The sequence below is a fragment of the Budorcas taxicolor genome, chromosome X (genome assembly GCF_023091745.1).
Source record: "Budorcas taxicolor isolate Tak-1 chromosome X, Takin1.1, whole genome shotgun sequence".
NCBI classification, from domain to species: Eukaryota; Metazoa; Chordata; class Mammalia; order Artiodactyla; family Bovidae; genus Budorcas; species Budorcas taxicolor.
In genome coordinates this window covers 25,071,116-25,087,786 of record NC_068935.1, presented here as the reverse complement: position 1 = coordinate 25,087,786, position 16,671 = coordinate 25,071,116, and positions in this window count along the sequence as shown.

Sequence of the window (16,671 nt, the reverse complement as noted above, 5' to 3'; positions counted from 1 at the left end):
AAGGTATACACTAGATAGTGTCTTTAGTCAGTGCCTGTCTTCATTTCTTTTGATTCTATCCTCAACAACTCTTCATGGTTTTGTCTACTAATTGACCATAACTTCAGGGTCATTCCCTCTTAGTTTCTTTTTTTAAAAAACAATTTTTATTGGCCTATACTTGATTTGCAATGTTGTGTTAGTTTCGGGTGTGCAGTAAAGTGAATCAGTTATACAGATACACACTATCATCTTTGCTTCTGCGCCAATATTGACAGAGGCAGGTCATATACCAATAATGCTCCATATTGCAGTTTGTCTCTCACTTCATCCGCATTTTGTAGAGCTTGGAATGTGTAGTCAGAATTTTAAATTGTGTTCTCATGATCCTATCACAATTGTTACAGTCACATGGTGGCTCTTGCACTGATGCTCAACTCTCTGCTGCTATCCGAATTCAGAATCTGATATGCAAGGATGATTCCTGACTTCTATGTACCCCCTGGGTTACAGAAGTTTCCTTGTGTGTGCTGTGTGTGCTAAGTCACTTCAGTCATGTCCTACTCTTTACGATCCCACGGAATATAGCCCGCCAGGCTCCTCTGTCAATGGGATTCTCCAGGCATTTCCTTCTCCAGGGGATCTTCCTGACCCAGGGATAGAATCTGTGTCTCTTATGTCAGCTACATTGGCAGGCAGGTTCTTTACCACTAGTGCCACCTGGGAAGTCCAAAGGTTCCTTAGAATGATGAATAAGACAATGTCTCTTCTCCCACAGAGTTCATAACTCAGTTTCTTCTCAAAGATAAGTAATAACCCTGAATGTGCTTGACCAATACCTGATATCTTAATTGGCTTTTGGTGGGCCACTTCTTTGGGGTAAAAAATGTTCTTGGTCTTTTGCAACATGTGGCCAGTGCAGTCAAGAAGGGAGTCATAAATTTGCAGCAGAGCAGACATAACTATAATGACCTAAGTGGCGCAGCAGTAAAGAATCTGCCTGCCAATGCAGGAGATGCAAGAGATGCAGGTTCGATCCCTGGGTTGGGAAGATCCCCTGGAGAAGGAAATGACAACAAACTCCAGTATTCTTTCCTGAAAAATCCCATAAACAGAGGAGCATGATGGGTCTCATTCCATGGAGTCACAGAGTAATACACAACCGAGCATGCACCCATGAAAGACATAACTATTAATTCTGGACAAAAGCCTGGTGGGAGAGGTAGATGGTAGTTAACCCAAATAATGAAGTTGGCTCTGGAGAGGTCAGCCAGATGGTTTTGATATAGTCCTGACTTTTGAGTTTGTCTATGGAGGAATGTCTAAATATATTGGTGAACCAGAGCAACATGGACTCTAGACAGGATGGCTCACACTTGGGAGACAAGATCTCTTTGGTGTTCTTCACATAAAGCACCAGAATTCTACTTTCAACAAAGCACTATTTGAGAGTTCAGTAACTCATCTCTGTTTCTTAACCAAGTCTAAGACTAGAAATATCTGAAGAACAAAGATATAATTTATCGAATGTGATTTTCTATTTGGTTAGTTATTTTACATTGGAGTACACTTGCTTTACAATATTATATTAGTTTCTGCTGTACAAAAAAGTGAATCAGCTATATGTATACATATATCTCCTCCCTTTTGAGCCTCCCACCCTTCCACCCCATCCCACCCCTCTAGGTCATCACAGAGCACCAAGCTGAGCTTTCTGTTCTATACAGCAGCTTCCCATTAGCTATCTGTTTTGCACATGGTAGTGTATATATGTCAGTTCCGCCCTCCCAATTTGTCCCACCCTCACCTTGCCACCCTGTGTTCACAAATCCACTCTCCACATCTGTGCCTCTGTTCCTACTTGGAAATAGATTAATCAGTACCATTTTTCTAGATTCCATATATTTAAATACATGATATTTATTTCTCTCTTTCTGACTTATTTCACTCTGTATGACAGACTCTACGTTTATTCACATTGCTACTAATGACTCAATTTCATTCCTTTTTATGGTTTTCTCAAGTCTATGCTCAGTAGTTGAGTTGCTGGGACAGCACTCTAACATTCTTTCTTATTTTTAGCTTTTAAAGGAACTTCCATAGTACTATTTTAATACCTAACTCTCATTAGTGACAATCTATGTGTAAGAAATTTGTACATATTTGAGGATGTGATAGAAAGGAGTGAGCATTAGTAAGAGTAGATATACCTATTGGTTAAGAGTAAGCATTAGTTACTCATTATTACTCTTTGAAAAGCATTTTTTCAGCACCTACTATATGCCAGTTGATATAAAGCCATAAGAATTCAACATTGTAAGAAACAGTCTAAAATGTTGGTCAAAAATGGAGATTTCAAATGAGTTCCTTGGAATTTTATGCTGGGAAGTACAAACTATAAATGAACACTATAAGAGGTGAAATTTTAAGGATAATAAGAAAAGCAAGGGTTGCAATATAAGGAAAACCTAAATTTGAAATGTGCCTCCATGCACTACCTAGGCAATGTTGGCAAGTCAGTTAACCCTTCTAAGTTAGGTGCTTTCTCTAAGCATAAATTTCCTTATGAATCAATTAGAAGCAAAAATAAACTACTTTGGAAGGTCATTGTGAGCATGTAATGAGACAACATATGTAAGCTTACTAGTACAAACACATGAGATGCATTTACCTTATCCTTTCTTTTGAGGATAGAAGAGGCATCCACACTTTTGTCCTTTTGACATCAGGCATGCTATCCTATCATCTTTAACTATTCTGAGTGAGCAACATCTCTTATTTTGGTAAACTCATTGTAATTGTGTTCTTAGGAGTCTCAATTCAGTTCTTCTCTAAGGTTTCTCACAGTCTAGAGGGAGAAACAGGCAAAAAACTGAATCCCATACAATATGGTAACTGCCATGAGACATATAAGAGTCCGAAATGTAGTACTTGGATGCAATCTCAAAAACAACAGAATGAACTCTGTTCGTCTCCAAGGCAAACCATTCAGTATCACAGTAATCCAAGTCTATGCCCCAACCAGTAATGCTGAAGAAGCTGAAGTTCAATGGTTTTATGAAGACCTACAAGATCTTTTAGAACTAACACCCAAAAAAGATGTCCTTTTCATTATAGGGGAATGGAATGCAAAAGTAGGAAGTCAAGAAACACCTGGAGTAACAGGCAAATTTGGCCTTGGAATGCAGACTGAAGCAGGGCAAAGACTAATAGACTTTTGCCAAGAAAATGCACTGGTCATAGCAAACACCCTCTTCCAACAACACAAGAGAAGACTCTACACATGGACATCACCAGATGGTCAACACCGAAATCAGATTGATTATACTCTTTGCAGCCAAAGGTGGAGAAGCTCTATACAGTCAACAAAAACAAGACCAGGAGCTGACTGTGGCTCAGATCATGAACTCCTTATTACCAAATTCAGACTTAAGTTGAAGAAAGTAGGGAAACCGCTAGACCATCCAGGTATGACGTAAATCAAATGCCTTATGATTATACAGTGGAAGTGAGAAATAGATTTAAGGGCCTAGTTCTGATAGATAGAGTGCCTGATGATCTATGGAATGAGGTTCGTGACATTGTACAGGAGACAGGGATCAAGACCATCCCCATGGAAAAGAAATGCAAAAAAGCAAAATGGTTGTCTGGGGAGGCCTTACAAATAGCTGTGAAAAGAAGAGAGGCAAAAAGCCAAGGAGAAAAGGAAAGACATAAGCATCTGAATGCAGAGTTCCAAAGAATAGCCAGAAGAGATAAGAAAGCCTTCTTCAGTGATCAATGCAAAGAAATAGAGGAAAATAAAAGAATGGGAAAGACTAGAGATCTCTTCAAAAAAATTAGAGATACCAAGGGAATATTTCATGCAAAGATGGGCTCGATAAAGGACAGCAATGGCCTGGACCTAACAGAAGCAGAAGGTATTAAGAAGAGGTGGCAAGAATACACAGAAGAACTGTACAAAAAAGATCTTCACGACCCAGAAAATCATGATGGTGTGATCACTCATCTAGAGCCAGACATCTTGGAAAGTGAAGTCAAGTGGGCCTTAGAAAGCATCACTACGAACAAAGCTAGTGGAGGTGATGGAATTCCAGTGGAGCTATTTCAAATCCTGAAAGATGATGCTGTGAAAGTGCTGCACTCAATATGCCAGCAAATTTGGAAAACTCAGCAGTGGGAACAGGACTGGAAAAGGTCAGTTTTCATTCCAATTCCAAAGAAAGGCAATGCAAAAGAATGCTCAAACTACCACACAATTGCACTCATCTCACATGCTAGTAAAGTAATGCTCAAAATTCTCCAAGCCAGGCTTCAGCAATACATGAACCGTGAACTCCCTGATGTTCAAGCTGGTTTTTGAAAAGGCAGAGGAACCAGAGATCAAATTGCCAACATCTGCTGGATCATGGAAAAAGCAAGAGTTCCAGGAAAACATCTCTTTCTGCTTTATTGACTATGCCAAAGCCTTTGACTGTGTGGATCACAATCAACTGTGGAAAATTCTGGAAGAGATGGGAATACCAGACCACCTAACCTGACTCTTGAGAAATCTGTATGCAGGTCAGGAGGCAACAGTTAGAACTGGACATGGAACAACAGACTGGTTCCAAATAGGAAAAGGAATACGTCAAGGCTGTATATTGTCACCCTGCTTATTTAACTTCTATGCAGAGTACATCATGAGAAACGCTGGACTGGAAGAAACACAAGCTGGAATCAAGATTGCTGGGAAAATATCAATAACCTCAGATATGCAGATGACACCACCCTTATGGCAGAAAGTGAAGAGGAGCTAAAAAGCCTCTTGATGAAAGTGAAAGAGGAGAGTGAAAATGTTGGCTTAAAGCTCAGCGCTCAGAAAACGAAGATCATGGCATCCGGTTCCATCACTTCATGGGAAATAGATGGGGAAACAGTGGAGACAGTGTCAGACTTTATTTTTTGGGGCTCCAAAATCACTGCAGATGGTGACTGCAGTCATGAAATTAAAAGACGCTTGCTCCTTGGAGAAAAGTTATAACCAACCTAGATAGTATATTCAAAGGCAGAGACATTACTTTGCCGACTAAGGGCTGTCTAGTCAAGGCTATGGTTTTACCTGTGGTCATGTATGGATGTGAGAGTTGGACTGTGAAGAAGGCTGAGCACCGAAGAATTGATGCTTTTGAATTGTGGTGTTGGGGGAGACTCTTGAGAGTCCCTCGGACTGCAAGGAGATCTAACCAGTCCATTCTGAAGGAGATCAACCCTGGGATTTCTTTGGAAGGAATGATGCTAAAGCTGAAACTCCAGTACTTTGGCCACCTCATGCGAAGTGTTGACTCATTGGAAAAGACTCTGATGTTGGGAGGGATTGGGGGCAGGAGGAGAAGGGGACGACCGAGGGTGAGATGGCTGGATGGCATCACGGACTCAATGGACGTGAGTCTGAGTGAACTCTGGGAGATGGTGATGAACAGAGAGGCCTGGCACGTGCGATTTATGGGGTCACAAAGAGTCAGACACGACTGAGCGACTGAACTGAAGATAAGACATATAAACACAGAGTGCTCTGACAGGACAAGGGGTGGCATCTTAACATGACTGGAGAAAAGAAGTTTCAGTGATGGCTCCCTGAAGCCGATGATACAAAGTATAGCCAATGCTTTTCTTCAAAATATAGAGATTCATGTATCCAGAATTCCTTTCTTCTGAAACAGAATGTTACTCACTAATTGTCTGGGACAGAACCCAAACATTCTTTTATAACAATGTCATTTGTGTAATAATTCCTCCAACATACTTAATGAACCGAAGGTCTTGTGACTTGGTGGTCCAGCGGCTAAGACTCCTTGCTTTCTATGCAAGGGGCCCAGGTTTGATCCCTGGTCAGGGAACTAGATCCCACACATCACAACTAAAAAACGATCTCCCATGCCACAACTAAGGATCCTGCCTGCTGCAACTAAGACCCAGTTCAGCCAAAATAAATAAATATTTTAAAGAGAGAGAGAGAAGGTCTCATTAGACTCATTATGGAGAACAAGTATCTCCATCACAGCCTCAAAAACAGTGATTTATCTTTATAATTTTAAAGGCACTGTGATATAGTTTGGTAGTTCTTACTCTTTGCTACATGGTAGAATATCCTGGCAGTGTGTCCTTAAAAAATACAGATTTCTTAAAACTACACACCAGTCAGAATGGCCATCAGGAAAAAGTATATGAAAAACAAATGCTGAAGAGGGTGTGAAGAAAAGGGAACCCTCCTGCACTGTTGGTGGGAAAGTAAGTTGTACAGCCACTATAGAAAAGAGTACTGAAGTTCCTCAGAAAACTAAAAATAGAATTACTATATGATCCAGAAATCCCACTCCTGAGTATATATCCAAAAAATGATGAAAGGTCTAATTCAATGTTCACAGCAACACTATTCACAATAACCAAGGCAGCAAAACAATCTTAAAGTCCATCAGCAGATGAATGGGTAAAGAGAATGTGGTACATATATGCAGTAGAATATTACTCAGCCTTAAAAAAGAAGGAAATAATGCCATTTGCAGCCACATGGATAGACCTAAGGATTATCATACTAAGTGAAGTAAGTCAGAAAGAGAAAGACAAGTACCATTTGATATTGCTATAAGTGGAATCACAAATATGTGGAATCTAAAATATGGCAGAAATAAACCTATCTATAAAACAAAAACAGACTCAGACACAGAGAAGAGACTTGTTGCCAGCAGGAATGTGGGAGGAGCAGGGGAGGGATGTACTGGGAGTTTAGGGTTGGTAAATGCAAACAATTACATCATAAATGGATGGACAACAAGGTCCTACTGTATAGCACAGAAAAATACATTCAGTGTCCTGAGATAAACCTTAATGAAAAAGAATATAAAAAATGTCTATGTATATGTATAACAGAGTCACTTTGCTGTACAGCAGAAACTGACACAACAGTGTAATTCAGCTACATGTCAATAAAAAAAATATATTTTAATACAGCTTTTTTGTTCTCACTCCAGATAATTTGAATCAGTGTCTTTAGGAATTAGGCCCAGACATCATTTTTAAGAGCTCCCCAAGAAAGATGACATGACTCACTCAAGTCACAGAGTAAGTTCATTATTGAGTCATGAAGAGAACAACAACAAGCAATTCAAATGCACAGTGAGTGTTAAAAATAAGTAACATAGTAGGATAAACAGCTTTGGCTGGGCATGTGTTCTCTTCATGGCTCAATAATGAACTTACTCTGTGACTTGAATGAGTCATGTCATCTTTCTTGTCCTTAATTTCCTTATCTGCAAGACGAGATGATTTCTGAGGTCTAACATCCTCATACCATGGCTTTCGTACTTTACTTCGGGACAATATTTCTTCTGTTCATCTACCAAAGGACAAACTTTGGTATTTTGATTGCCATACTATTTACTTTATTCAAGCACATGGTGATTCTTAAACTGATTTATATTGTGGAAGAACATTAACATTCTCAAGGAAAAGATTTGGCCAGAGGAAAATACTCAAAGACTTATGTAATGAAATCAAATAAAATAACACTTGAGAGAACATTTTTTCATGTAATGAGAGAATCCAGACTGTGAAATATTAAAAGGGGTAACTTTCTACAGGGCAGCATGATGATAGATGAAATAAGAGTTAGAACAGCCAGATTCACTACCTATTTAGAACATAGCTTAAAGTAAAACTGAACTTCTCAGGTGCTAAATGTATTTTATGTTTATATTTCTGGAAAAGTGCACTGATTGACCCTGAAAGGACTTGATGGTTAGAATCAGTTTCAAGTTCTCTTCTCATAAAAATACACCTAAAATACAAGCATATAGAAAGCATTGCATGCAGGTCAATATACCTATAATTTTGTAAAATAAATTAGAATTATTTTAAGTATAGACACTCCATGATCTATAAGGTGCTGCCAGTGTTAGGAATATCATCACCTGTGTTAAATTGCTGGAGAGGGTGTGGAGAAAAGGGAACCCTCCTACAGTGTTGGTGGGAATGCAAACTAGTACAGCCACTATGGAGAACAGTGTGGAGATTCCTTAAAAAATTGCAAATAGAACTGCCTTATGACCCAGCAATCCCACTGCTGGGCATACACACCAAGGAAACCAGAATTGAAAGAGACACATGCACCCCCAATGTTCATCGCAGCACTGTTTATAATAGCCAGGACATGGTAACAACCTAGATGTCCATCAGCAGATGAATGGATAAGAAAGCTGTGGTACATATACACAATGGAGTATTACTCAGCCATTAAAAAGAATACATTTGAATCAGTTCTGATGAGATGGATGAAACTGGAGCCAACTATACAGAGTGAAATAAGCCAGAAAGAAAAACACCAATACAGTATACTAAGGCATATATATGGAATTTAGAAAGATGGTAATGATGACCCTGCATGCAAGACAGCAAAAGAGACACAGATGTGTAGAGCAGACTTTTGGACTCAGAGGGAGAGGGAGAGGGTGGGATGATTTGGGAGAATGGCATTGAAACATGTATACTATCATGTAAGAAATGAATCGCCAGTCTATGTTCAATGCAGGATACAGGATGCTTGGGGCTGGTGCACGGGGATGACCCAGAGAGATGTTATGGGGAGAGAGGTGGGAGGGGGGTTCATGTTTGGGAACACATGTACACCCGTGGTGGATTCATGTCAATGTATGGCAAAACCAATACAGTATTGTAAAGTAAAATAAAGTAAAAATGAAAATTAAAAAAAAATTTTTTTTGAAAAAAAAATTTTCATTTTCATTAGTTTCTATGCATATTTTGATTTCTTTTTTGATTTCTTCTGTGATTTGTTGGTTATTCAGAAGTGTGTTGTTCAACCTCCATATGTTGGAATTTTTAGTAGTTTTTCTCCTGTAATTGAGATCTAATCTTAATGCATTATGGTCAGATAAGATGCTTGGAATGATTTCGATTTTTTTGAATTTATCAAGTTTAGATTTATGGCCCAGGATGTGATCTATCCTGGAGAAGGTTCCATGAGCACTTGAAAAAAAGGTGAAATTCATTGTTTTGGGGTGAAATGTCCTATAGATATCAATTAGGTCTAATTGATCTAATGTATCATTTAAAGTTTGCGTTTCTTTGTTAATTTTCTGTTTAGTTGATCTGTCCATAGGTGTGAGTGGGGTATTAAAGTCTCCCACTATTATTGTGTTATTGTTGATTTCCCCTTTCATACTTGTTAGCATTTGTCTTACATATTGCAGTGCTCCTATGTTGGGTGCATATATATTTATAATTGTTATATCTTCTTCTTGGATTGATCCTTTGATCATTATGTAGTGGCCTTCTTTGTCTCTTTTCACAGCCTTTGTTTTAAAGTCTATTTTATCGGAGATGAGTATTGCCACTCCTGCTTTCTTTTGGTCTCTATTTGCATGGTATATCTTTTTCCAGCCCTTCACTTTCAGTCTGTATGTGTCCCTTGTTTTGAGGTGGGTCTCTTGTAAGCAGCATATAGAGGGGTCTTGTTTTTGTATCCATTTGGCCAGTCTTTGCCTTTTGGTTGGGGCGTTCAACCCATTTACGTTTAAGGTAATTATTGATAAGTATGATCCCGTTATCATTTACTTTATTGTTTTGGGTTCGGGTTTATACACCCTTTTCGTGTTTCCTGTCTAGAGAATATCCTTTAGAATTTGTTGGAGAGCTGGTTTGGTGGTGCTGAATTCTCTCAGCTTTTGCTTGTCTGTAAAGCTTTTGATTTCTCCTTCGTATTTGAATGAGATCCTTGCTGGGTACAGTAATCTGGGATGTAGGTTATTGTCTTTCATCACTTTAAGTATGTCTTGCCATTCCCTCCTGGCCTGAAGAGTTTCTATTGAAAGATCAGCTGTTATCCTTATGGGAATCCCCTTGTGTGTTATTTGTTGTTTTTCCCTTGCTGCTTTTAATATTTGTTCTTTGTGTTTGATCTTTGTTAATTTGATTAATATGTGTCTTGGGGTGTTTTGCCTTGGGTTTATCCTATTTGGAACTCTCTGTGTTTCTTGGACTCATTCTATGAGGCCACCATCACCCTAATACCAAAACCTGACAAAGATGTCACAAAAAAAGAAAACTACAGGCCAATATCACTGATGAACATAGATGCAAAAATCCTCAACAAAATTCTAGCAATCAAAATCCAACAACACATTAAAAAGATCATACACCATGACCAAGTGGGCTTTATCCCAGGGATGCAAGGATTCTTCAATATCTGCAAATCAATCAATGTAATTCACCACATTAACAAATTGAAAAATAAAAACCATATGATTATCTCAATAGATGCAGAGAAGGCCTTTGACAAAATTCAACATCCATTTATGATAAAAACTCTCCAGAAAACAGGAATAGAAGGAACATACCTCAACATAATAAAAGCTATATATGACAAACCCACAGCAAACATTATCCTCAATGGTGAAAAATTGAAAGCATTTCCCCTAAAGTCAGGAATAAGACAAGGGTGCCCACTTTCACTGCTACTATTCAACATAGTTCTGGAAGTTTTGGCCACAGCAATCAGAGCAGAAAAAGAAATAAAAGGAATCCAAATTGGAAAAGAAGAAGTAAAACTCTCACTGTTTGCAGATGACATGATCCTCTACATGGAAAACCCTAAAGACTCCACCAGAAAATTACTAGAGCTCATCAATGAATATAGTAAAGTTGCAGGATATAAAATCAACACACAGAAATCCCTTGCATTCCTATACACCAATAATGAGAAAGTAGAAAAAGAAATTAAGGAAACAATTCCATTCACCATTGCAACGAAAAGAATAAAATACTAGGAATATATCTACCCAAAGAAACTAAAGACCTATATATAGAAAACTATAAAACACTGATGAAAGAAATCAAAGAGGACACTAATAGATGGAGAAATATACCATGTTCATGGATCAGAAGAATCAATATAGTGAAAATGAGTATACTACCCAAAGCAATTTACAAATTCAATGCAATCCCTATCAAGCTACCAGCCACATTTTTCACAGAACTAGAACAAATAATTTCAAGATTTGTATGGAAATACAAAAAACCACGAATTGCCAAAGCAATCTTGAGAAAGAAGAATGGAACTGGAGGAATCAACTTGCCTGACTTCAGGCTCTACTACAAAGCCACAGTCATCAAAACAGTATGGTACTGGCACAAAGACAGACATATAGATCAATGGAACAAAATAGAAAGCCCAGAGATAAATCCACACACGTATGGACACCTTATCTTTGACAAAGGAGGCAAGAATATACAATGGAGTAAAGACAATCTCTTTAACAAGTGGTGCTGGGAAAACTGGTCAACCACTTGTAAAAGAATGAAACTAGATCACTTTCTAACACCGCACACAAAAATAAACTCAAAATGGATTAAAGATCTAAATGTAAGACCAGAAACTATAAAACTCCTAGAGGAGAACATAGGCAAAACACTATCCGACATAAATCACAGCAGGATCCTCTATGATCCACCTCCCAGATTTCTGGAAATAAAAGCAAAAATAAACAAATGGGATCTAATTAAAATTAAAAGCTTCTGCACAACAAAGGAAAATATCAGCAAGGTGAAAAGACAGCCTTCTGAATGGGAGAAAATAATAGCAAATGAAGCAACTGACAAACAACTAATCTCAAAAATATACAAGCAACTTATGCAGCTCAATTCCAGAAAAATAAACGACCCAATCAAAAAATGGGCCAAAGAACTAAATAGACATTTCTCCAAAGAAGACATACGGATGGCTAACAAACACATGAAAAGATGCTCAACATCACTCATTATCAGAGAAATGCAAATCAAAACCACAATGAGGTACCACTTCACACCAGTCAGAATGGCTGCGATCCAAAAATCTGCAAGCGATAAATGCTGGAGAGGGTGTGGAGAAAAGGGAACCCTCCTACACTGTTGGTGGGAATGCAAACTAGTACAGCCACTATGGAGAACAGTGTGGAGATTCCTTAAAAAATTGCAAATAGAACTCCCTTATGACCCAGCAATCCCACTGCTGGGCATACACACCGAGGAAACCAGAACTGAAAGAGACACATGTACCCCAATGTTCATCGCAGCACTGTTTATAATAGCCAGGACATGGAAACAACCTAGATGTCCATCAGCAGATGAATGGATAAGAAAGCTGTGGTACATATACACAATGGAGTATTACTCAGCCGTTAAAAAGAATTCATTTGATTCAGTTCTGATGAGATGGATGAAACTGGAGCCGATTATACAGAGTGAAGTAAGCCAGAAAGAAAAACACCAATACAGTATACTAACACATATATATGGAATTTAGAAAGATGGCAATGACGACCCTGTATGCAAGACAGGAAAAAAGACGCAGCTGTGTATAACGGACTTTTGGACTCAGAGGGAGAGGGAGAGGGTGGGATGATATGGGAGAATGGCATTCTATCATGTATACTATCATGTAAGAATTGAATCGCCAGTCTATGTCTGACGCAGGATACAGCATGCTTGGGGCTGGTGCATGGGGATGACCCACAGAGATGTTATGGGGAGGGAGGTGGGAGGGGGGTTCATGTTTGGGAATGCATGTAAGAATTAAAGATTTTAAAATTAAAAAAATAAAAAACTTAAAAAAAAAAAATTGAATGCATTGAAAAAGCTGTATTATCTCTAATATATTATCCAGGAAAGAACATGGTGGGTGAATCAGAATGCTTGTCAGTTGTCCAGTGCTTGAAGTCAACAGTCAATGCTGTTTGCTCCACTACATCCAATGATGGCAAGAGGAAATGGTTAATGGGGAATACTGCATGATTGGAAAGAAAGCAAAACTGGTCGACCTCCTAATGTGCTTTGGTTACCTCATTCAAGGTTATTCAAACTGGAAATAGTAGAACAAATATAATAATAAAGGAACTGAAATCCAAGGTAAGTGAGGAGATAGGGTATACCTGACTTCTTGAAGGCAACTCAAATTTCCAGGCCCAGATAAATTGGTTCTCACTCTGAGAGAATAGTTTATGAACTATGAAAGACAGGTTTAGATGCTTAAGATCATGGAGAAGTTTAAAGGACTAAGAAATAGTGAAGACATCTCTCATTGCCTCCCACCAAGCAAAAAACATTCAAAGCTATATACACTTAGGACAAGGTTACCCAGTGAAATAAGAATGGACTTTAGGATGACATGTACATGGCTTCAAATCTCAGCTATACCACTGAGGCTTAGAGGAAATTACTTTCCTTTCTGAGCCTTGGCTTTCTCAATTATAAAATAAAAATAAAATTTCAATCTTGTGGTTTTGCTGTAAAGATAGAAGATAATACATGAAAATGCCCAGCAGAAAGCTTGGTACATCATGGGCATTCAACAAATAACAGTTCCTCTATTATTAAAACAGTCTGTGCTTCAGGCCTGATAGTTTTTGTACACATTATTGTGTTTCTGGGAGGCCTGAAAAAAAATTTATTGAGACGATACATTGTAAAATCACCAACCTGGATAAACCCTGTGACTGAGTTGAATAATTACCTTCTGAAGTTCCTCCATAATATGGAGTCAGACTAGATTTTTCACTTCCTAAAGACAGACATTTTGTAAGAGGTGTTTTTTTAAAGTAGTGCTAAACTATTTAATGATTTGGGTTTTCTCTGTAGCTAGAAAAACACCCAGGGTGCTTTGTTTAAAAGCAAACAAGAGTTAGTTTTGTTTCATCTTCTAGTTGACCACATGAACTTTTTGGCAACCTTTTTTGGCATTGGACAAGAAGCAGTACACCTATGTGTCTTCTATCCCATGGGATGGTGCCCATTAGTGATGATATATGTGTGTATTTTGGAAGGTGAATTGGGAGGAAATGTAAAATAAAGATGTAAAATACTGCTTGTAATAAGCTCCCTTTGAAGTTGTAAGGCATAAAGTCTGGATGACATAGTACAAGAAGAAGTGTGTTCACAGTATAAAAATAGATGTGATTGGAAACATACTGTGTTTTTCTTGTTTCCTCTGAAGTTTAGCTTTAGAATTTAGGGTCCAGTGCTGGAAATTTCCTTGCTTCTGAAATGTAGGTACCTTTTTATTGTACAAAATAGACATTCAATATAAATGTGCATTTGATGCATACATGAATGAATGAAGAATGCATTTTCTAATCTGGAACAAAAATATGTAGTATACACAGTTGTGCTGCCTCAGTTGACAGCACTATTTAATGACCAAAGCTAGTGAACTGTCAACATACCTTGAAATAAGGATATTGACAATGTAGATATAGTGAAAGTGAAGTTGCTCAATCATGTCCGGCTCTTTGCGACCCCATGGACTGTAGCCTACCAGCCTCCTCTGTCCATGGGATTTTCCAAGCAAGATTACTGGAGTGGGTTGCCATTTCTTTCTCCAGGAGATGTTCCTGACCCAGGGATGTAAACTGCGTGTCCTGTGTCTCTCAGGCTACAGTTCACGGGGTCACAAAGAGTCGGACACGACTGAGAGACTTCACTTTCACTTTATCTACATTGTCAATATCCTTATTTCAAGGTATGTTGACAGTTTACTAGCTTTGATCATTAAATAGTGCTTCCAATTGAGGCAGCACAATTGTGTGACAATGTAGATAAGTTGCCCCTAAATGAAGGTAAGCAAAACACACTTTGAAATATTTCTTTTCTCTTAAATATTTATTTACTTATTTACTTTATTTATTTTGGCCGTGGTGGGTCTTCATTGCTATGTGCAGGCTTTCTCTAGTTGTGGCGAGCAGGGCCTACTCTACTCTTCATTGCGATGTGTGGGCTTCTCATTGCAGTGGCTTTTCCTATTGTGGAGCACAGGCCCTAGGTGCATGGGCTTCAGTGATTGCCACACATGGGCTCAGTAGTTGCAGCTCACAGGCTCTAGAGTGCTGGCTCAATAGTTGTGGCGCATGGGCTTAGTTGCTCCACGGCATGTGGGATCCTCCTGGACCATGGGGATCAAGTCTGTGTTCCTTGCATTGCAAGGTGGGTTCCCAACAACTGGATCACCAGGGAAGCCCTGAAATATTTCTTAGAATACACTCAAATTCAAGCCATGAGAATCTGGCATCCGTGTTTTGAAAAAGACAAACTATTCCTGCTTGCTAATGACTGGTTTTGTAGAAATTCAGTTAATATCTCTGAACTGGCACTCATGGTTAAGAACCCGCCTGCCAATGCAGGAGACATAAGAGACACAGGTTCGATCCCTGGGTTGGGAAGATCCTCTGGAGAAGGGTATGGCAACCCACTCCAGTATTCTTGCCTGAAGAATCCCGTGGACAGAGGAACCTGGGGGACTACAGTCCATAGGGTCGCACAGAGTCAGACACGACTGAAGCAACTTAGCATGCATGCATGCAGGTTCCTTATCTATAAAATCAGAAAAGACCACCATCTCATCCTTAAATTCTCTTCTAGCACTCTTTACAATTCTCTATATAAAATTAAACATATATGATTTATGTTTTTATACATGTATATATATATAAAACTTCCCAAAGCAATAAAGATGTCAGCTGACTTTTCTTAAAAAATATATTTATATATATATATTGACCAGAGTTAAAGGTTCTAATGGTCTGAATGACTACAAACAATGCTGCTTCTATAAAAGTATTCTATTTGCTGAATAAATATTGATACAAATTGGAAAATGGTTTGGGGCCTCTTTTGTGTGGTCTCTCAGCAATACTAGAATCACAATAACAATGGTATATTAATAAAACATTGGACATATTCATTAGTTATATAATGTTGTCTTAAAGACAAAATATCAAGAGTAAGGAATCATATACTTCCTAAACCTGAGGTTGGGAACACTTCAGTATTATACATGAGACATATGTGAAAATGCTTCTTATCTACAGAAATTTTGAAAGAAAACATCATGCATGTAATGGGTACAGTTTTCATTCAAGGAAACATGTCATAAGTTATCATATAGGGATTATAAATCCTTTAAAGGTCTGTACATTTTATTCATGTATTTAAAAAAAAACTTTTTTACTCTAATTTATTTATTTTTGGCTGCACTGGGTCTTCTTTGTTTGTGCGCAGGTTTTTTCTAACTGCAGCAAGCAGAGGCTTCTCATTGCCATAGCTTCTCCGGTTGTGGAGCACAGGCTCTAGGTGCCTGGGCTTCAGTAGTTGCAGTGAGTGGCTCTAGGGCACATGGGCTTCAGTAGTTGCAGCACACAGGCTCAGTAGTTATGGCTCTTAGGCCCCAGAGTATGGGCTCAGTAGTTGTGGCCCATGGGCTTAGTTGTTCTGAGGCATGTGGAATCTTCCTGGACCAGGGATCCAACCCATGTCTCCTGCATTGGCAGGCTGATTCCTATCCATTGCACCACTAGGGAATATCTTGTACATTTTCATTTAATATGCAAAGGGCATTAACCATACTTACATTCCAAAATATTTCTTATTTTAATATTCAAATGTATTTATTATTAATATGTGTAATGATTCCACTGTGCATGAATTGATAATTGTTACAAAAATTCAAGCTCACAACTTACCAAAGTCTTATTTCTTCCTGTGATGGGAGCAGAGTGGTAGGCTATGGGACAAAAATTTCAAATTCTTGACTCTATCTAAAAATATGCAATCAGAAATATAATGGTTAGTTTTTTGGGTGCTCTGAAAATGTGTGAGCATAGTATCACCTAT